The sequence below is a fragment of the Seriola dumerili genome, unplaced genomic scaffold, assembly GCF_002260705.1.
Source record: "Seriola dumerili isolate Sdu_G_001 unplaced genomic scaffold, Sdu_1.0 BDQW01000110.1, whole genome shotgun sequence".
NCBI classification, from domain to species: domain Eukaryota; kingdom Metazoa; phylum Chordata; class Actinopteri; order Carangiformes; family Carangidae; genus Seriola; species Seriola dumerili.
Window position 1 is genome coordinate 6359494 of NW_019174365.1, and position 22460 is coordinate 6381953.

Here is a 22460-nt window from a genome sequence, read left to right on the forward strand (position 1 = left end):
ATAAGCATCTGCTCAACTGACCAACATGCTGACTTCAGTGTTGACAGTGTGATGACTGCAAAAGCTGCAGTGAGCCAGACAAGTGCCATTCCTGCCTTGTTAATCTGTATCACAACTGAGCTAAAGGAAAAGTATGGAATCACAGAAAAGCCTGGAGGAGAGACAGAGACGCACAGATTTGTCAAATCAAATTAAACTTTGCTAACAAGCAGAGGAATGAGCCTGTGAAGCCTCAGTATTCAGCTCTCCTCCGTGTCTGCTTCGCCTCCACTCACAAACTAGTGAAAACATCCCGCAGCATCACCAGTCGAAACCGAGTGACAAGCAAATTACTGCTTTTTTTATTTTTTTAATCTGTTTGTGGGGCCCTGTGTTTGCACATGCCCCGTTTCTTTGATTTTTTTCCACTACTCCATCCATCTTTCTGTCTCTAGAGGACAGACCATGTCTGTGTTTTGGGGGGGGGGCTGGGTCGGGCTCATGTTGTCATACAAATACATGTACAAACACACACACACTTCCCTCCGCAGACACCGCAGTACTACCAGCAACCTGATATCCTCTCCCTTTGGTGTCTGTGACAGATAGAGAGCAACACAAAGACTCGACACGGGGCTCGAGGAAAGACTAGATCCATGTTTTGCGGTTGGGGGACAATAGGCTGGTGAGACTGATACTGTTCAGGCTATTAATAGCAGCCAGCTCACTTTGACACTGAGGAGCCGGTTAGCTGTGACTCAGAGATGGACAAACATATATCTTGTTCGGTTCTACAGATGTGTTGATGTTTTGTATGTGAGAATATGCAAGAAAATTAAAAATTTAGGCTACAAACAGTTAAAATCTATATCACGATAATATTAAAGCAGCACAAGTCAATAATTCTTATTTTAACAATGAATCACATTACTATGTGTTAACGTGAAACCTGTTGCTGGTAGTGACAAACTGAAATAATCGCCCAACTCTGAAGTTTCCCCTCCAGCTTTGTCGCCTCTTTTGTTTTGGTTGTCGGGGCTGCAAACTCTGCTCTCCTCTCAACTGTGTTTTCAGCTAAAGCAGACAGCTGTTTTCAGCAAAAAAACAAACAAAAAAAAACAATGCTCAGATAAACTCCCTGTACACTTCCTCCACAGCAGACAAGGTTAGAGACTAGCTGGTGAACACAGTGGAGCATTTAGCAGCTCAAGAGCCAGACATTTCCCTCAGGAGTTTGTAGAGACAACAACACAGTGAAAAAATTAATGTTAATATTGGATGTGCATTTGTCAAATGGCCAGTTGCATCACTCCAAATGAATATTAATGTTGCTCTGTGCCTCCTGCGTGTGTAAATAAACAACAGTTACTGTATACACATTCGCCCTATCAACTTTACGAGGTGAAAAAATGTCAAATGTTGCATTTTAAGCTCGCTGTGCTTTACCCAAATATCCAAAAAAAAAAAAACAGTGAATGCATCTTCAAAGGGAAACTGAAAACCAGATGAAATTTGTTTTTGCTGACTCACGTGTTTAAACTTCTCACCTACTTGTAGCGATGTAGAAGTATAGTCTAGGGTTTGTCAGTAAACAGTAAAGCCACAGGTACAACACAGCACATACCTGATTTTCTGTCAGAGGCTTTAACTGTGCCGCACTGTTAAATTGTACGTATACTGCAACTGGCTCTGAAATATTAATCTGGACAGCAGAAATTCGTCCGATAACACAATGTGCCCATATCATTATGATATGATTCTGCTGACAGACGGTAATTACTAGTATTGCATTATCACCTCGCTCTTGTCACGTCTGACAGTAAAACAAACAACCTTACAGGAGAGCAGCAATTTGTTCTAATGCTGTGAAGCATTTTAGTCCATTCTGGTCTCTGGATGTGCAACAGCACAGTTTTCTGCCTTGCCTTGTTTGTCTCTCTGACTTTCTGACTCACTCTCCTAAAAGAGGAGCAGTGGGAGGCAAATAATGGTACATTTTGTTACCTAATGTTCACTGGGTAATCACAGGACAGCGATACTGTTCCTCACACTTCCCCATCATTTCATGAGGATTTAGACGAAGCTAGAGAGAAGATGTGGACACTTGAGAACTAAAAACTGTACACAATGATACCAGCTGTTCAGTTTCACATCCCTTCAATACCTTGATGTTCCCAAATGGTATGAGCAGCGAGCTCTGCCCATGACGAGGACTCGAGGGAATAACACTGAGTACTGTCATCAGAGAGTACATGCAGAAAATAGCTTCATATTCACCTCAGAGTTACACAGTGTGCTCACTGAAATCTAACACTGACTGTAAGATGGTGAATGAAATTCATTCAGTTTTTGTCCCACATTCATTTTCAGGGACTCACTCACCCACTGCTGGATAAATGTGGCACTTTATAAAAAGATAATCATCTCGGCTTTTCTCTCCCAGATTTAAAAAAAAAAAAAAAAAAAAGCCAATACCTGTGTTTCAAGCATTACACAATAGGCTTTATGAGCAAAACATCTGCAGCATCTGTATCTAAGATGTGGAAGTGTATCGAGCTGTTACAGGCAGATTAAAGGAACATCAGCTGTTTATGTCTTGCAAATCAGTCTATTGAAATCAATTCATTTGTCATTTTTAAAGCAAAAATGTCATATATGATAGCAAACTTAATATGTTTTAGTTTTAGACTGTTGGTCTCACAAAACAAGACATATTAAGACATCAGAATTGGGCTCCAGGAAAACTGTGAATGACATTTTTCACTACTTCACTTTTTACATTTTATAGACAAAAAGATGAATTAAATGAATAATCTGCAGATGAAGTAATGATGAAATAACTGTTAGTTGTAAGTTTATGTCTCATTTTCTTCTATATTAATGCTATAAGAGTAAAATATTTAGCCATTTACCCAAAGTTAAAGAAAATATATCCTGTTTTTACTCTCCTTGTGTTCTTGTAGTAGACACCTTGGCATGAGCAGCATGCTAAATGTCCACACTCATCCAAACTTCTGGTTTATCCCAAAACCTTTCCCAGAACTCAGCAAGCCCCTTCAAAACAAACTTCACATTTAAATCAATGCCCCCCCCCCACACACGCACACACACACATTCCCTCACAAAGAGCTGAGTGCAACCACTGAATCATAAAAAAACTCTGCACTTCTTAGTGCCACCAACAAATAACACATTCTCACACAACTTAGTGAAGGAGGACTTGCATGAAAGAGCAGAAAAACTGATGTAATAGCAGTTTGCCGCAAGTGCTCCAGGGTCCATGTGCATTAATGATTTAGTCCCACCCTTGACAGTGTGTGTCTGTGTGTGTGTGTGTGTGTGTGTGTGTGTGTGTGTGTGTGTGTGTGTGTGTGTCACCACCTCTGTTGGCTGTGTAAGCTGGGGATGGGACAATGTTTCATGAAATTTAGCTTGAACAAAAACTGACACATTTCAGGAAGAATTCATTTTAAAATGACATCTGTTGCCTTTTTACGCCAACAACCTTGTGCCATTTTCTTTTTATTATGTCTTGTATGTCTCCAGGAGACTTTGTGAACAGCGCCGGTGGAAGACATTAAAGAACCACAGTGAGACATTAAAGAATCAAGAAGTGATTTACATGGAAGGTTCCTTAAAAGTGGTTTTTGAAATCTGATGGCCTAAGTTATGTTTGCATGAATATTTACAATAGATATTTTGGAGGGAGGTTGCCTCATTACAAGGCTTTAGTTGTAATCATCATTGTTAAATTAAAAATTTTTGAGACGATCAAATCAGAATTTGACAAAACTAATAACAGAGCTGAAAGAATCAAGAAACATTTTGGGTTTGAATAACAAGCGTCGCTTTACAGAGGGCCCAAGGACAGTTGCGTTATGCTCTTCTCCATGGTCACCTTTAGCCGTCTCCATTGTCACATAACCTTTGACTTGCAGGTTGTGAGTCTTCCTTAAAGACACAGGACACACAACATTACACAACTTTACTCTCTTTCTTTGCTCTGCATTCAAACGGCTGCAGATTCAAACATCTCCCAGAGAAAGATACAAGAAGTATTCTGCCATCTTTTGAGGCATCCATTCATATTTCAGGGCCTGTATTCAGGTGACTCTACTTCTCAATCTCATCTTTACTCTCTCATCATTTTTCATACAATTATAAATTTATTGTAAAACATGATAGAGGCACTTTCTTTTCCCATGGGGAACACAGGTGAGGTAAATCCATGTTAGAGCCTTTAACTCTCATGGATTTTATTTACTAAGTTTGCAGTTTGCTAAGTTTGCACTGCAGCATTTCTGAATTGTTCTCACTGATAATCACATCAATCATTCTGAGCTTCTTGTCTGCTGGTAAGGGTTCCTGCACAAAACACACACTCACACTTTGCTCATTGTGCCCACTTCACTCTCCTCTTTTATACAGGAGTCTCACCAACAAACAGTTGCAGGCATGCACACACACACACACACACACACACACACACACACACACACACACACACACACACACACACACACACACACACACACAGAGGAACACACACGCATACACACTCTCTTAACTCATGAATAATACTCTGAGTGTGTGTGTTTCTTTCCAAGTGTGTACGAGTGTGTATTTATGTGAAAAAACCAGCGTTAGCCCACAGTGCATGTTAACAACAGGAGCCTAATTCTTGATGCCTGTATAAATTAGCCTCACCATGGCAACAGCAGACAAGTAAGTGTCTTACGTAAAACAACGGTTATGAGCCAACTGCCAAGAAGTAGGACACACGCCCTCGTGTTACAGGGCCGAGGCTCATACAGCACCAGCCCTTCATTTGGAAAAAAAAATAAAAAATCTATTTTCAGATCTTTTGCAGATGCAAAATTTGTCATTAAGCTTTCTATTCTCATCTATTTGTATTTAATGTGACAGGAAGTGCAGATAAAAATAGGAACAAATTAAAGAATAAAGCAGGCCAGAGATGATGAGAGCTTTTATACAAGATAGTGTATGAAATGTCTGGTTAACAGAAAAATAATTAGGGGTTCTGTTGAAACAGAACAAATGCAAGAGATTATAGTGATCATTTACTGTTACATTTGACTGGAAATAGAGTAACATGCTCCAACACACCCTGCAGGTTGCAAGAGCGTGCCTGAAAGCTGCTCAGTTATCCCTAGTGCTACACACACTTGTGTCCATGCTGGTTTGGTGATGAAGATAACTGCTGGTAGAGCTCCAACCTGAGCTAAAACTGGCTGCTAGCTCTCATCCCTCAGCCAAAACATATAACATTCTGCTTCTGTCTTCTTCTTCCCTTGTAATCCTGTTCAAAACTGAAAACGAGAGGGTGAGACACCTGACACTACCTGGTTTTGTTACTTAAGCACAGCAGCTTGTTCTGAAGCTCTCGAACGTCTCAACCAGAGTCAAAAAGAAACTTAGGTCTATTAAGCACGCTCATGGTGCACTACAAAGTGAGTGCATGTAAATGAAAAGTTCCCTCAAATATTCCCTCAGAATGAACAAGTTAAGTTTTAAGACTCACAGTAAGACATCCTGAACTTTAGACATAATTCCACGCATGCAAAAGATTTATGTTGAGATGAAAGCCAGCATGTTCTAATCCTGCTCTCATCACATCCCATTAACCATGTTCACCATTTTTGGAGAGAACCTGTTTCGAATCCAAATGTCCCTGCAGGCGAAGTGTGTGACACCGACAAATCTGCCCAGCAGAACGCACAGCGGAGCGTAACCACACACACAGTCATGTATATGAAAGGTGACACCAGAACAGTGTACGTGCACATGTGAATCTACAGTAGTGTACGGCAGAAAGATTATGATAGCGCTTCTTAACTGAATACAGCATTTGGCCATTTATACTTTAACAAGGTAAGATGACTTCAGGAACAGAGAGCCTCATTATTCTCAGTGCAGAGGAAAAGTGCAAGCTCCTCCTGAGGAAGGGCTTATTCATCCTCACTAAGAGGCTTCTCAAAGGAACTAAAAAGACAGGGAGGAAACTGTTCTAAGGTGACAGTGCACAGCAGAAAAATGCCAGTGTCAGTGTGTGAGCATGTGGTGATGAGACACCTTTAATAGTAAGAATGGTTCAGTTGTCACAGCCGACTGAAAAAGGATCAAACCCAGAGAAAGGTTTTGATCAATGAAGAGTTTTGAGTTCATGTTTACTTAAAACACAGAGACAAACACTATGACATGTACATTTTGAGAGGTGCAGGAAATTAAAGCTGCTATAATTCATATTCTTATATTCATAATAGATTAAATTTCTACATGTATATGAAAGGTGTTCGCTTGTAGTGACAAATCTACAAAGAATTGCCATCCGATTTCCACTGTTTAAACTTTTAAAAACCTACTGCACACCACCCACTTAGCAACAAACAGACAGTTAGCACATATCTGATGCACAAAGGAGCATTTAATAGAACTCCAAATAAAAGCTAATGTTGCTCCATATAAGATAGATGTGATTAAGGGCAACTGTTTACCAACATTGAAGCCAAATCAGCTTAAAAGGTAATAGTACATCAGAGTTGTGTTTATACTTTATTTTCGCTGCCTCCAAGTGCCAAAAAAAAAAAAAAATATTTAAGCAAGTTTAAAAGTCAAACAAAGTCTACGTGAAATTCATACATGTAAACAAGTGAAAATAAAGTCACTAGCCTTCACAAGTGTAACCTAATCTCCCTCTGGTTACCAGGTAGTAAAATATATCCGCATGTACACACACACACACACACACACACACACACACACACACACACACACACACACACACACACACACACACACACACAGGAAGATGTTATAAATAACATGTTCTGGTGACAGTCAGGAATTCACCCTAAGCTTTGAACCTGAGAATAGAGACCCTGTTAGTCACCTCTACTCCTTCACCTGTAGGATGATAAATAACATTTTTAAGCTCTGACTAAAGATCAAGAGTTACCAGATTGTGTTTCCAGGAATCTCATCACACAGACAAAACACACAAAAGAAAACAATGGGCAGCACAGAAATTTCAACACGTCCTGTGTGATGCTGGTATGCAGCGAGGATACCGCAGGTACAAAAAGAATCAATAGCTTGGTCAATAGTCATCTCTGAAGATGTGAACAATGCCTCTTTACAATCATCCCTTTGTAAGCTCACAGCGGCCGAAAATTCCTGAAGGACCACAAACGTTTGACGAAAACAACAACCTGACACACAACCAGACGAAGTAACTGATGACACTTTTTACAAGTCAAGCTGTGTGACCTGAAACAGATGAAAAACAGTAGTAAATCCGGACACAGATTTGATGTTTGCTTATGAAGGAAATGGGGCCATTTACTGCTCCATACAAAGATGTTAGGAGTTTGTCATGTAACAGTTTGTTGAGACAAAATTCTCTTAAGGGAATAGTTTCTACTTTTTGAGAAATACTCTCATTTGCTTTCTTGCTGAGAGTTCAATGAGAAGATTGATGCCACTCTCATGCCTGTACAGTAAATATGAAGCTGAAGCCACCTACCAATTAGCGTAGCTTAGCACAAAACTGGAAACCACCAACCAGCACCTCTAATTTTCACTTATTCACACATTATATCTTGTTTGTTTAAGCTAGCTGTTTCTTCCTGTTTCCAGGCTTTGTGCTAAGCTAAATTAACTGGCTGCTAGCTGTAGCTTCAAGTTTGAGGCACAGAAGTGAGAGTGGTATTGATCAAAGATAGCAAATAAGCGTATTTACCAGAATTTCAAACTATTCCTTTAAATCAAGAGTATTTTCTCATCAATAATGAATAGTGAGTAATAAGTCTCAGCCCTGTAGTGTTTTGTACAAACAGAATTTCTTTTAGTTTAGAACATGAATGGCACACAGAGAGCACAGAGCTCCACCAAGGCCACTGTCAAACAACATTCAACAAACCTCAGAGTAAAAAAATCAAATTCATAGCACATGATTCGGATCTGCCCAAAAATGTAATGGGTTCCTCCCTGGCCCATGATCCACCAAGTTCGGTGCAAATCAGTTCAGCACTTTTTGTGTTAACAAACAAACAAACAAACAAACCAACAAACAGACATGGGCGGAAACATAATCTTCCTTGGTGGAGGTAACAATTATTTTTTTGTTTTCTTCTGCTTGACTGAGCTCCCTGTGTATCAGCACCTCCTCTGACCAAAAATAATCAAACTGCCTGGCATCCTGACCCAAATAATCAGACTCTTCTGATCTCAGACATCATCCCATGGCGAATTTACTAAAACAACCAAAGCTTTATCAGGTCAACATTACACTGATCTAGACTAGAAATAGAATTAACCAGAATCATCTGACAAACAATTCAGTCATCTGATGCAGTTAAACTGTTTATTACCAGACAGACAGGAAACTGGATGAGCTGCAGAGGGGACGTGACTGCAGTGAGTGCCGAAGTGCGGGAATACACAAGAGTCGGCTGTGTGTGTGTGTGTGTGTGTGTGTGTTTGTGTGTGTGTGTGTGTGTGTGGAGGCCAGTGCCAGCTCCGTCACATGAAAGTCAAGACAGGTCTGAAATATTTCCCCCAAGCTGTAGAAATACACACATGCATATGACAGCTACTTCTCTGATATGGGTTGTAGAGGTTTTTTCAGACCTGTGTTGGCTTGATATAATCCTATTTCACTTATTATCACCTCAATCAGTGCAGGTAATTAATAGGTCTACTCTTTGTGTTTTTCTTTTGAGCCACTACATTCAACAAGAGCCAAAGGTCATTTCTCTACACCTCAGTGACATTTCCCCCGTGTTCAAAGGCACTTACTGCTCTCTGCACCCCAGTGTGTGTGTGTGTAAGTGTGTTCAGATTTCCCCACATATCTTTAACGTGCGATTATAGTCACTCTATTCTAATTATAGGTCATCAGTGTCCTCATAGGGCAGAGCATGCAGGAAAAATTAAGGCCGGGATATGGAGTGGCATTTAAATGTACAGATGACCAGATGAACTGAGGCGTGTCTGGACTGAAGTTACATTCAGGCAGCTGCCGCTGACATTTCAGCAGTGGAGAGCAGCGTGTAATCACTTGTGAGGACTGTAGACCACACCAGGAAATGCACAATCCAGATTAATGCACTCAAAGATTATTTTTTATGACATTTATACATTATTAGGCAGTAGAGTAAAAAGCAGAAGCATCCGCAGCATCAGAGAAACAGGGGCTTAAACCAGAAGCACATGATGCGTACACACACTGACAACATAGTTACTAAATGCTGCAGGCAAATCGAGCAGTGCCATGACCACATCATCTCCAGAAAATCTGACACTGCTGCACAGCCACAGCCTTGTTTACTTCCAGCCACAGATGAAGATTTGTCATGCAGAGTGCCAAAGTGGGACATCGTGATGCCCTGACACCATTTCAAAACAGGTCACTTTACTTTGTTTCACCAGGATGATCCACTCAGTATCAATAATGCTTTGCAGGGTTTATAAACAAGCAATAAACAATTAAATCATATCACAACAGCAGTAGCAAACACATCCTGCTCAATCACGTGCGCTAAAATCCAGATTTCAGTTTACATTTGAAAGCCTGCGGACTGGTTTGATCCCGTGTAGATTTGTCGATCTGATCCCGGACAGTGGCACCAAAATGCTGCTCTTGAACGCAGCACTTTTGTCAGCAGGGGTAGACCCACCTAAACTTGCTGAAAGTCTCTCTCAGCCAATTGTGATGTTTATTTCATCTACCTATAAAGACTACTAGCAACACAAGACAACTAACGCTGACAAGACAACTAATGCCGTCTCATGTGATGTCACATGAGGACGTTTATCGGACTTCCTGCCTCCTGGAACCAAAAACTGCTTCACACAGCTTTTTGTTTTTTCTTTACAATATGTCGTAGTGTATTTGTGCAATAGTTTCATGTGTAAAATCTGTGGAGTTTCCCTTCAACATCGCCATCCCTGCTCTTGCTGACCACCAGTGGTTTAACTTCTCACCCGGCTGCAGTGATGTGTACTCCAAGAAACCGTGACAACAACAAGTGAAATCAACTTTCAACCTGAGAGAGGATTGTTGTCCCCAAGAGGACAGATATAAATTTCTGTTTGTTATACATGCAGGCGAGTGACATTATCAGCACATTAAGAGCGAGAAAATGAACATCTTTGAGCTGCACTGGGAATTGCCATAGTCAATGTAGAAAATTACACCAACGAACAAGAAAAACAAATGCCTTGAACTGCATCAAATGTCACCAGCAGCTATTTTTAACTGTTCAAGAGTGGATTTTCCTTCAGTGATTGAAAGAACTACCACTCCCAATCATTATTTTTCCATCTTTTCTCTTCATATTGTGCCACACAAATTTCACTAATACATGTATGAGTGATATATTAGTATTCTCTTAATTTGGGTCAGCATGAGAACCAGTTTCCCACTTGCTCTACTTCTTTAATTTGCCCATAATGTGTGACTCTGATTGAAAGTGACCACCTATGCTGCAGCGCTGGAATGCAGTCACCGTACAAACAGGATTACGCCGGTTATTTCAGCTCCATTTGTTATTTTTAGCGGGAAAAGACAACAGTCTTTTCACTGATAGCGGCTACTGTGATAATACAAGCTTATAGTGGTGTATAGCTATGTGTGAATTAGCCAGCCATGGGAAAACAGCTACAGCTACAGAGTTTGTCACAAATCATGACTGCGATGTGTCAGCTGGGGAGGTGGCAGGACCGGGCGGTGAGCTCCTGGGCTTGAGGCCGCAGTTGCATTTAACAACTGGGAAATAACTAATTGCTAAACCATGGGCCAAGATTTTCAGAAATAAAGACATGGCTGTTTATATTTAAGAGATTTAAAAAGATTTAAAGTACACAAATATATGAAAAATTGCACTTAATATCATGATTTCATTTTGGAAAACAGCAATTCACGCCACATTTGTATATGATTTTTCCATGACAGCAGCCAAATAAACGTAGTATGGTCGACATTTATCTGTGCTTCATGTCTTTTGTTTCTATTGCCTTCTGGTTATATTCATTTCATAGTACATCCACAAATGCTCATTCTCCCTCAGCAACAATGCATTCAACACTGTGGGTGTAATTTACACACAGAAGTCATGGTGGATTTCTGTCTCACTCATTCCTCCTCCAGCCTTCACTAAACCATTACCATACTGTTAACAACGGAATAACAATTTACCAAGTGGCTGAATGAAAAAGAGAAACACACTGCAGGAGAAAAAGGCTGAAGCAGGAATAAGGAAAATGACAGAAAAAGGCACTTTCACATGTTCCTGAAATTACCTCTCCCTGCCAGAGAAATCCACTGTAGGGCACAATTGTTCCATCTCTCCTTAAACTGTGGTTTCACAGTTAAATATTTCAACTAACTGTGGAGATTATCATGCTGTTTGGAGTAAAGACTCAGCGGGGAGCGGGGGCCACTGAGAAAATATGAAATGCATTTTTAAGCTCTGCCACCACGACCACTTGTGGGGCATTAGATTAGAAATTAAACACCCCATACACCAAAGTCCCACAGTCGTTCGCTGCTTAAAAGCTCAGCCGATTATTGTTAATTATTCAGATTGTGAAAGTTGGTGTAGTTCAGCAGAGACTCGTGATGTGAAAAGAGAAGGAAAGAAACAAACAACAACACAAAAGAACCAGACATCAACTGCGACAGTGGAGGCACAGAGTCACAGCGACAGGAACAAGGATGATTCACACACTGACAGAGAAAACAAGCCAGTCTGTACATCTGTGGACAATGCTACAGATAAGCAGTAACACAGCCACTATGTTCTGATGTATGGATCACTGCCACCCCCCAATTGTTTGCCAGCTTTTATCTTCTGTATTAAATAAGGGCAGGAAGTGGAGATGAGAGGGACAGAGTGGAGGACATGCAAAAAAAAAAGGTGAAGAGCCACTCAGAGATGTACAATGTCCCCAGTGTGCTGCAGCCTTGTGCTTCAACCTGAGATCATCTCCATATACTGAATGTGATTTCTTTGATACAGGTACATAAGCCACTGCTATTAAGCAGAAGTGCTCACTAGGATCTGCAGCTGAATTTCTTCAAGCATGATTGATAATTCCAAGAAAAAGACAAACTCTCCATCTATAATCAGGGTTCATTCAAGCATAGAGCAGACAAATCATTTTCGAGGTCCAAAAGCCTTTCATCTATAGGAGCATCCCCTGTATCTCTCTCATTGCTGCCTCATTCATTTTAAATGAAGGGGGGGAAACGGAGATGGACCTACAAGGCCTAACTCACTTTCTGTTTAGTGGCCACATTTTCCTTTACAACACCAGTAAAAAAAAAAAAAAAAAAGAGTCTTCAGTCCATCCTGCAGTTTCACATCTAAGGCTGTAACTAATGTAACTAAAGTTGTTTACTTTTTTCATCACCAAATGCCAGTAGTGTTGTCCACCAAATGCTTTTTCTTTTTTCTTCAGAAAAAGCAATCTTCTACTTTGTTTTTTGTTTTTTTTTTTAAGTGAAAAGCTCATCGCATTAGAAAAGCTGGAACCTACCATTTCAGCATTAAACAACTACAATGGGTGCTCCATTCATTTAGTATTGATCGTCTATAAAGTGCGGAAACTTGTAGGAAACAGATTTTTAGATGAATCAAAGCGGCTGAGGCAAAATATCCTGATTTTAGTGACCAGTATGGCTAAAGCTCCAAAAATGCAGGATCTTACAATTCCCATAATGCAACTTCATACGCTTTCTCCTCCAAAAGAAATGATAAAACTGATTTCACAGGTAGCGCTCCCCAAGACTAGGAAACTGACTATTATACGTAATTTAGTGAAGTGTCCCTTCAAAATGATGAAATCGACTATTAAAAATTTGGTCAGTTTATTTTCTGTCAATTGACCAATCAACTAACTGCATCTCCAGCAACAACAGTGGCATTTTTGGGTTATGATGGTAACCAAAACACTATTGTCAAACTGAGCAGCTGCGACCTTTAAGGCAAAATCTTGTTGCAGGAGGAGCAGCAGAGTTCAAAGAGTGAACAGTCATCCTCGCAACGACTCGCCTCAGGAAGAACGAGCGGTGTCATTCCCCCCTCTCCCCTCCTCCTCAATTCATCTGTCATCACACAGCTGTGTGTCGCGGCCACCCTGAGGCAGCTGGGTAATGGGAACACCCACTTCCTGGTGCCTCAAAAAGCCTCGACTTTTTGACAGAAGAAACCAATCACACAGGTGCAAATAGTCTCCTCTCGAGAAGATGCAAAGGTGTCGTGGACCATATGTGATCACAGAGGTGAAACTCAGCGCTCTGTATTTTGGCTACGATGAAGAATCAAAAACAAAGTGTGCACAAACAGAGAGAAAAGAAGACAAGAGTGAGAGACAACAGAGACAACAAACCAAGCAGAGACAGAGGAGACAGGAGGCTGGAAAGACAAGAGAAGCGCTGACAGTTGCAGAGATATCCATCACTGGAGCCTGGAGATTTTGACAGCACATGTATAACTGATTAGCAATAACTATGGTGAAAACTGTCAGGACAGCTGGCACTAGATGCATCACACACCAGAATTGCTATCTGCGTGTTGTCCTCATGCTGGTAAACAAAGAAACAGACATAAAACCATCATGACACACACACACACACACACACACACACACACACACACACACACACACACACACACACACACACACACACACACACACACACACACACATATGAACCAATAGTGTCTCATCCAGCTGCTGGACGCTGCAGAGGGAACGCACCAAATACCAAAACAGACAGATTATCAGCTTAGGACCCTAAAACGCTTATGGCAATCATAACGCTGCTACAGCTCCCAGCTGCCCCAGCCAGAGCAGTGTGTCTGAGTGTGTGTGTGTGTGTGTGTGTGTGTGCCAGTATGTCAAATATCATGTGTCGCACATGACATGTAGAGTACACCATGTGTCCAATCATAGCATGGTCATGCTGTTGGAGCAGAGGATTAATAGGCAACACCTCCACCACACACACACACACACACACACACACACAAGGAATGCTGTGCTGATCTGCTCAGAGACAACGGGAGGAGGGGTGAGGATGGGTTCAAACCCCTTCCATAAATTCTTCGTCTGTATCTAAGGGGGAGAGTAGAGGAAGGAGGGGAGGGGAGGACAGATGGGAAGGGAATAGAGGAGGAAGCTGAGGAGAATAGAGGAAGGGAGGGGAAGAGAAAAAAGTAAAATAATAAAACCCATGAGTAGACCTACAACCACTCACCCCAACGAATGCCACACGCACACACACTTTTTTTGCTTTAGCATTTGGATGTGTGTATACGTGTGTGTTGTCTGGATATGCTGACTTTCCTGTGATGTAACTGGCAGTGGCCTCTACGTGCGCTCTCCTCTCTTATACACAGCAACTGTCTGAGCCGTGGATTGTGGGAAAGCAGCCCTGTTTAAGCCACCAACCCGAAAAGCCCTGATGTCTCTCTAGACGGCTCATCCCTCAGTAACTACGCTATAGGCTAATGCTACTGTAGCTACACCGAATGATACACAGCTGAGAGTTCTGAGAGAGGTACACCGGAAAGACTGATTGAAAATAAGAAGCAAAGGGCCTGCGAGGACAGCTGAGCAGAGAGAAGAGTGATTCTTCTTTTCTTTCATTTCATCTCTCAGCTTCTGTAGTGGAGACTCCTAAATGACCTCAAATCTAGTTAGGCATTTCTATTATAAACATATATCTGTACTAAATTTCATTGCAATCCATCTGACACTCGTTCACTCACAGCCACAAACGTCAACCTCATGACAGCACTAGAGGAAAAGTCAGAGGATCACAAAGAAGCATCCGCTGGGGACAATAAATGTGTCAGTCCATCCAGTAGTGTTGATATATCTCACAGGATGTTGGAAGATTGAGATGCTGCTGGTGCCATAAGGTGATCACCAATCTCACCAGGAGTCATCCTCTGGGGTCCATGAATGTCTGGACAAATTTCACGGCGATCCATCAGAAACAGTTGTTGACATATTTCAGTCTAGACCAAAGCGGCGGGGTCGACATTCCCTAGAGCCATGTCGCTATCGTGCCTAAAAACAAATGTTCCGCCTCTCCAACTTTAAGTTCTTCATCTCTTCGCTCCCCTTTCCCAGAGATACCACCCTCCACTCCTCTAGTGTCCCGGTCAACCCTCCACTCCCTGCCTCTGCCCCTCCCTCCACATTCCACTTAATCCCAGTACAACAACCACAGCCCACCTTCTTGACACCAGAAATTCCCAACAAACATAAATACCTCCCACCAACCCCTGAAAGCTGTGATTGTGGGACGTGTTGAGACAGGCGAATAAAGCCAGACCATCATCTTGAGACCAGATAACCTCTGACTCAGAGCAGACGGTATGGCCCCTTTATCTGACTCTGGAGTCGATACGCTACAACCTACATTTTTGCGAGGTGTGAAAAGTTGAGAAGTAGCTGTTGTGACAGGCATATAAAAACAACTGTCTTTTATATCTGTGAACAGAATGACCCAATTTCCCCACAGGGAACATTAAAGTTTCATCAAAGAACCAGAACCAGATCAACCTCTTGCCGGTTACGGGTTATATCAGAGCAGCTTCCCAGACGCAGGCTGTGGGGTCAAGCTAAATTTGTCGGCCTGGATCGTGAAAACTCAGAGGGAGATTTGACTTCATTATTTAAGTCATCTGTATCATTAAACTCTGACAGAGCATCCAGACCGGCGAAAGCCTCCAATTGAAATCACTTCTCTCTCCCTGTCCCAGCGGAGCGCTTTAACTTTCTGCAGCCTACACGCCTTATGAAATAACTATCAGCTGTGAAAACTTTAAGGAGGCACTCCTCTTGTAAGAATGTGAAGCCTATGCGCCCCCCCACCAAAACCACACATATGCTCACAGATGGAAAAACATATGTATCTGCATGCAACGAACACAGGCGCACACACACACACACACACACACACACACACACACACACACACACACACACACACACACACACAGTAGCAAGCAATATTCCCGAGAACTGCAAGTGGGTGTTTCAGAGGAAAGGAAAAGGTCAAGTGCTCACATGTGAGACGTCGATATGTTTTAAAAGCGCTGATTCCTTATCATGGCTGCGGGCACAATGCACCCCCAGCTCATATTTTTCCTCCCTCTTTGTCGTTCTTTTAGCCTTCATAATCTGCTTCTATTGAATTATGTCATTGGTTCTGCAGGTATATTGGCCAAACTGAAATGATGACCTGATGATGGTACTGGAGGAAAGGTGAAGGATCAAAATTATTACAGTTCATCCTCTGGTAACTGTGAATGTATGGAGCAAATCTCACAGTAATCAAGTAAAAAGCTGTGTTTCAATAACAACCAAAAATCAACATTATGGTGGTGCTGGAGGAAAAATCAAGTCATTAGGATACATCGTCTGGGAACCATGAATGAAAATCCATCAAGTTGTTGTTGAGCTCTATCACTGCTTTGACCAGCAGACGCCCCAAGGCAGAAAGTCAAACAATCACCAAAGTCACAATACATTGTCTAGCAACCATAACTTGACAAGTTGTTAAGTTATTTCAGTCTGGACCAAAGTGGTGGGCTGACCGACCAACATTTCCATTCCTAGAGCAATGCCGCGAGCATGGCTAAAAAGTCACACAAAGTTCAGGAGAGATGTTTTCTTTTAACTCTCTAAGCTATGGACCTGAGCAAGACAGTTTGGAGCCTAAATCCTGATGAGTAATAGTTCACCACACTAACCAGAATGAGACAATTTCACCAGGAAAAAGTCATTGTTCTAAAGAAATATTTGAGTTTCTGTCTAAATAGGTTGTAAAGTTGAAAAGCCTTGACAACACAACTCATAGGGTTCAATCAAATGAGCCACTGGATATTAAGATGTTTCTCAATATCGCTGCCACGGGGTAAAAACTGAGCAAATAGAATTACTGTACTGATCATTATCAACATGATGTTTTGACTTCAGTTGATAACTGAGTCATCATTTCTGGTAGTTTTTCAAGCAAAAATGCCAAATGTTCTCCAGTCCCAGCTTTTCAAATGCAAAGATTTGGTGTTTTTCTTCGTCTTACACGGTAGTAAACTGACTATATTTGGATCCGGGACTTTTGGGTGGATACAAGACGACATCTGCTTGGACTCGAAAAACAACAGAAACAGACACTTCATAGACAGAGCGCTTAGTCAAGAAAATCATCCATAATGAAGATAACTGTTAGTAATAGCTCTTGGTTACCCTGCCCAACAGTGTTCAGGTGATGCTCACATTAATTAAAAATCACATTCAGTTTACGTCAACATTGTAGTGTTGTGTTTTAGTAGTTTGGGGGAAAACCCAACAAAACGAGAGAGCGTCTGAATTTCCTCCAAACCACACGGCCATAATTTCTTTAATGAGGCTTCGGAGAGAAAGAGGAGGAAATGAGTGTGTGAGTGAGTGAGTGTGTGTGCGTGTGAGTGTGTGTGTGTGTGTGTGTGTGTGTGCTTGTCCCCGCATGTGTGAGACAGAGAAAGTGAAAGATGGAGAGAGAGAGAGAGAGAGAGAGAGAGAGAGAGAGAGAGACTGAAACAAGGGAGGGAGAGGGAAAAACAAAAAAAGGCCAAGACTGTGAGAGCAGATGCAGGGAATGAAAAGCCGGCTGGGGCAAAGTAGAGAGAAGGTGAGGGAGAGCTTGTGTGTGAGAGTCTGGGAACAGACGCTGGTCTTGCATCCCTGCAGCCCGTCTCGGCTTGGCACAAACACACTACCCCCTCGTCTCCAGCCCCCTTCAAACAGCTTAACCACGGCCCAAACAGGCTGGCAGGGAAGCAAAGCACTTCCACTTAACCATATCAAAGTCAGCCTGGCGCGGCACTGAAAGAGCATTTAGCCCTGAAAAACGCCTTTTTTTTTTTCTTCCTCAGAAACAGCATGAGCAGCCGAGGGAAAAGCCTCGCTGCAAGCTGCATGGTTATTTGGGCGAAAGATTTTCCTGTCGTTTTGTTTTTATTTTCAAGTGCACTGGAACTGACTGAGAAATGAGAGCTTGTGATATCTAGGGGGGGGGAAACTGTTGTTTTTGATCAACTTGGAGTACATGCAGCTGAAAAGATAACGTCATCTCAGTTGGCAGGCGTTTACAGAGGAGCAGATTTTAAAATATCAACACTTTTCTCCAAAATAAGTGATTTGCAGACCATCTGGCAGGTAGAAAAGCTGATAACGATTGGAAATATCTCCTGACAGAACAGTGGAGGCTGCTCACTTCACAGACTCCGCTGCTGCTGCTGCTGTGTTTATCTGCTCTGCTTCAGCTGCCAGATCCACTGTAGGTGGTATCAGTGTACAATACATGACAAAAGACTGATGCCCTTTGACCCTCATCCTCCTCAACAAACCTGGAGGGCCATTTTTAAAATCACTGACCTGCTTTCTCTCACATTTCACATGCAGCATCACGAGTGTGCCTCTCCCGTCAGGAAAAGTACACACCCACACGCACGGATACACACACACACACACACACACACACACACACACACACACACACACACACACACACACACACTGACAGATGCTTCACAATAACATTGTCTCCCATTCAAACTTGTTTCACGCGTGTCCAGCAAACACAAAACGCCTTCAAGGGCAGACACTGCTCACAGTACATCATCTGTCAAAGGGACTCACTGACAAGTAGACTAATCACACCAAAACACTGTGTGCTGCATTTACCAAATCTTTTATTTTATAGCAGTTTTTGAGTTCAACTCCCTAAATTATTATATTAACAGGGAATTATGAAACCAACATCAAGACATCGTGTTAACGTGCATTTAATATTGCTGAATCATCTTGGATTTATATCAGGGAAATTCTACTTAAATGGCAGATTATTGGTTGTTTATGTGAGTTTATCTCGGTGAAATCAGTTCACGCCTCGCTCTGATCCACTAACCCACTGCCCCGGAGAACAAGCCTTTCTCCTCCACCGGGAGATAAGAGTTCTTCCCTGCACCACCAAGCCTGTTTTATTGACCGTATTCATCCCTCATAAAGTTGCACCGGGCGATGCTTTGACTCACCTCTCCAAAACTTCACACAAGTAGCTCCTCAGTGGCGTCTCTGCCCGTCTACCTGCGCCTCTCCATCCATGCGCAAAGGAGAAAAAAAAAAGAAAAGAAAAGAAAAAGTGCGGATATCTTACTGCTGTTCAAGATGCAAATAAAAAGAAAGAGTCTCTCAATCCCAAGATAAGGATGAACCGACCGCCTGAATGAGCGATGGGTGTTCGACGTCTGTTCCTTGCTAAAGTCTCGACGTAGCGTCCGTCCACACAGCAGCAAACACTGAGCGCCCCCCCACACCCCCAACACACATTCCAGTTTGTGTTTGCAGCGCTCCTCCCGATCAACCGCGAGCCAATGAGAGGCTGAGGATGTCACGGGGAGGGCGGGGTCGCTCTGTTTTGTACCCCCCACGCCTCCCACCCCCAACTCTCCCTTGTGTGAGTGGCTGGGTCTGCGCGTTCACGTGAATGTCTGTGCACGCCACCTGAGAGCATAAATTAGGCTTGGAGCGTGCCCTGTTTCTCTTTGTCTGTCTGTCTGTCTGTCTGTCTGTCTGTCTGTCTCATAAAACCAATCATGTCACATCAAGCTTTATTGGCATGATGAATTTAAAGAATCCAATATGGCAAAATTTTTCTTACACTTTTTACAATGGGCTTGTAGCCTACTTCTTTTATAAGAGGGAAACAAGTATTTGAGACTGTACAAGCCCATCAAAATTAATCATACAATGAGTTGCATAAAGACCTTTTTGTGAGTGTTGTGAAAAGCTATTCTAAAAACTGATAATAAAGACATTCTCACTACCCTTCAAGCGACTTAAAGCCTCAGCCTTATGTTCCAAAAAATGCTGGTGACATGACCTCAGCATCTGCTATAACACCGCTCACACATACACTGTAGCCTGTGTAGTTCTGCTACAGGCATTATAGCTGGTCCGTCTCTGCTCTACTTGCACACAAGTCCAGCCTGGGGAGGGGGGACCCCATCTGAGCACCAGATTTAAGCAGCTGTCACCTTATGAACTGTCTGTAATATTTCTCTGTGCGGCTGTAGTATGGACCGGAGCAGGGCCATTTTTAGGAGAGAGAGAGCGGATAGCTTTTCAGCCTTGTAGGTTTAAATTTAGAGCCTCCACGCTCACTTGGACAATAAACCCAACTTCTGAATGGAGTTGTTGAATTGAATTGAAGAGTGACCTCTTAACCGGATCATTCCTCAACAAGAGCCAATATGAAAAAAAGTTGAATTTTTCCTTGTAGATGTATTGACAGGTTGTGGAAACCATAGTGCGATTATCTGTGATTACACAGCTTTAAAACAATGGTGGGGAGGTGTGTGTGTGTGTGTGGGGGGGCACTTCTCCGAAAATTACCATTGCAATCAGTTCGCCTCAAGTGGGTTAACAGCGAGTGCATTTCCCTGGACAGCAAGCAACAAACAAATTGAATTACATGGAAGGGGAACCATGAGGAAGACAAACGCCTCCATCTTTAGAAACACACCGATGCTGCTGAAGGAAAATACATTTCCGTGGTGCGACTTATGAAGAGTGACTCGTCTTGAAGTGCTCCTGCCAGCATAATTGCCCTCCATAAGTGGATATGCTGTTCCGCTGAGTCCATACAAATCCAATTCAGTTCACCCTTCCAAGAAGCAAAGGGAGCAGAAAATGGCCTGCCCCTTTTAATCCATCAGTTTGGTATTAGTATAGGAGGGGATTTCATAATGACTCATTGATATGATTAATCTCAAACACAGGGTTTTTCATGCAGTCACCCCTCCAGCTTCAGTGTGACTACAGCTTCAGCTTGAAAAATTAACTTTTTGTTGATAAAATCTCTGAAAAAAACCTAAATTAGGATTATTTTTGCCAAACTGCAGTTTCCAAGGTCAAGAATGAACGTTCACACTGGGACATCTGTTAAATGGGCAGTGATGATCTTATTGCTGGTGGTTCAGCTGTGGTGGATGGGAGAGTCAATCGAGAAAGGTGATGATGGACAGAGGAGAAAGTAAAGATTCAGAGGAAAAATAAATGAAAGACACAGTTGTAAAGGCAGTGAACGTTTCAAAGGAATAGTTCAACACTTTTGGAGATACTCTGAGCTCTGTATTTCCTTACAGTTTGAAGAAACATCAGCAGGAGATTCACGTTTTGTCAGTCAGTGAATTTTCCCACCTGAAGCTGCCAAATAAATTCAGTTAGCCACCTTAAAAACCTGACCCCATACCAGATCTTTTCTGTCCTAGTCTCTCTCTCTCTTAATGTGGCTGTAATTGGTCCACCTGTTGCTCACTTGTTCAATGTTCTTTGCAGAGTCAAACTTTCTAAAAAATGTAAAGCCACAGTGAGACGTACAGTATTTTTGCTTCAGGCTGAATCCTACTTTCATTGTACGATGAAATCACACGTTCAGGGAACTCTGCAGGGTTTCCATAACCCCCTCAGCAAACATTAACACACACACACTTGCGTGCACACGCACTCCTCTTTCTTCCTCCTAGACTCTCAGCTGCTGAACAGCTCAGCCTGTAATTATGGCTGTCATCCGCAGCCCCTGACTAGCGGCTATATTTACAGGAGAACGAGTGCTCACATACACATTCCCTGCATGCACACACACACACACACACACACACACACACACACACACACACACACACACACACACACACACAAGAGAAGACCATGCACACATAAACTGTATATCAAACTCGCATGCACACAGATACATAACCAACTATTTATAGACTTTGCCGATCAGAATCACAGCAACAGGTAATTTAGCTTGAACAAACTTTAATGTCAGAACTGTGTTGTCCTCCTTCCTTGTTGTACTCTCCTGTTTTCAGTTCAAAGAAATTCCACAAAGATAGACTTAAAGTCACAATGAAATGAAAGGAAACATGACTTTATCAGCTTACTGAATAAATGTTGATATTGTAATACACAAATATCACAACAATATGTGATGGAAATTCTACATTCTTATTGTTACAGAAAATCTACTGTTCATGTCCCGTATCCAAGAACACAAAGGCAGATTATTCATACCTGCTCTTATCATGTAACACCTGCAACCTCACTCATTTTAAAAAAGTGTGCAGCAAGTTTCCAAAATATCAAGTCCACTCCAGAAACCCTGTTTTCCTTTCCTGAGACAAAAAAATAGAGGCCCATTTCAGAAGATTTCTTCATCAAAGTGAGGTTGCAGCGATATCTCTGCTTTCCTCCTCCCATGTCTGGGGCGGTCCAACTCACTAAAAGCAAGCAAGACATCAAAATCTTGTTCAGTCTCTGAGTTTTATACAGTATGTTCCAGACCCTCAATAAAACCACCTGTTTACTGCTGTCTGTGCTCAACCAACTGTATG

At 42.1% G+C, this 22460-nt stretch overlaps 1 protein-coding gene across 3 annotated transcripts in view; it reads right to left on the bottom strand.

The window, feature by feature from the left end:
- Positions 1-22460, bottom strand: part of ripor2 (RHO family interacting cell polarization regulator 2) — a 79933-nt gene that overhangs the window by 39780 nt on the left and 17693 nt on the right. Inside the window, exon 1 of one of the 3 annotated variants that reach the window (XM_022747241.1) lies at positions 19098-19176. The exons of the other annotated variants lie outside the window; for them this stretch is intronic. The gene's annotated coding sequence lies outside the window, so the exon portion shown is untranslated. Of the gene's footprint in view, positions 1-19097; positions 19177-22460 lie in introns of those variants that run through there. 3 annotated transcript variants of the gene reach the window in all.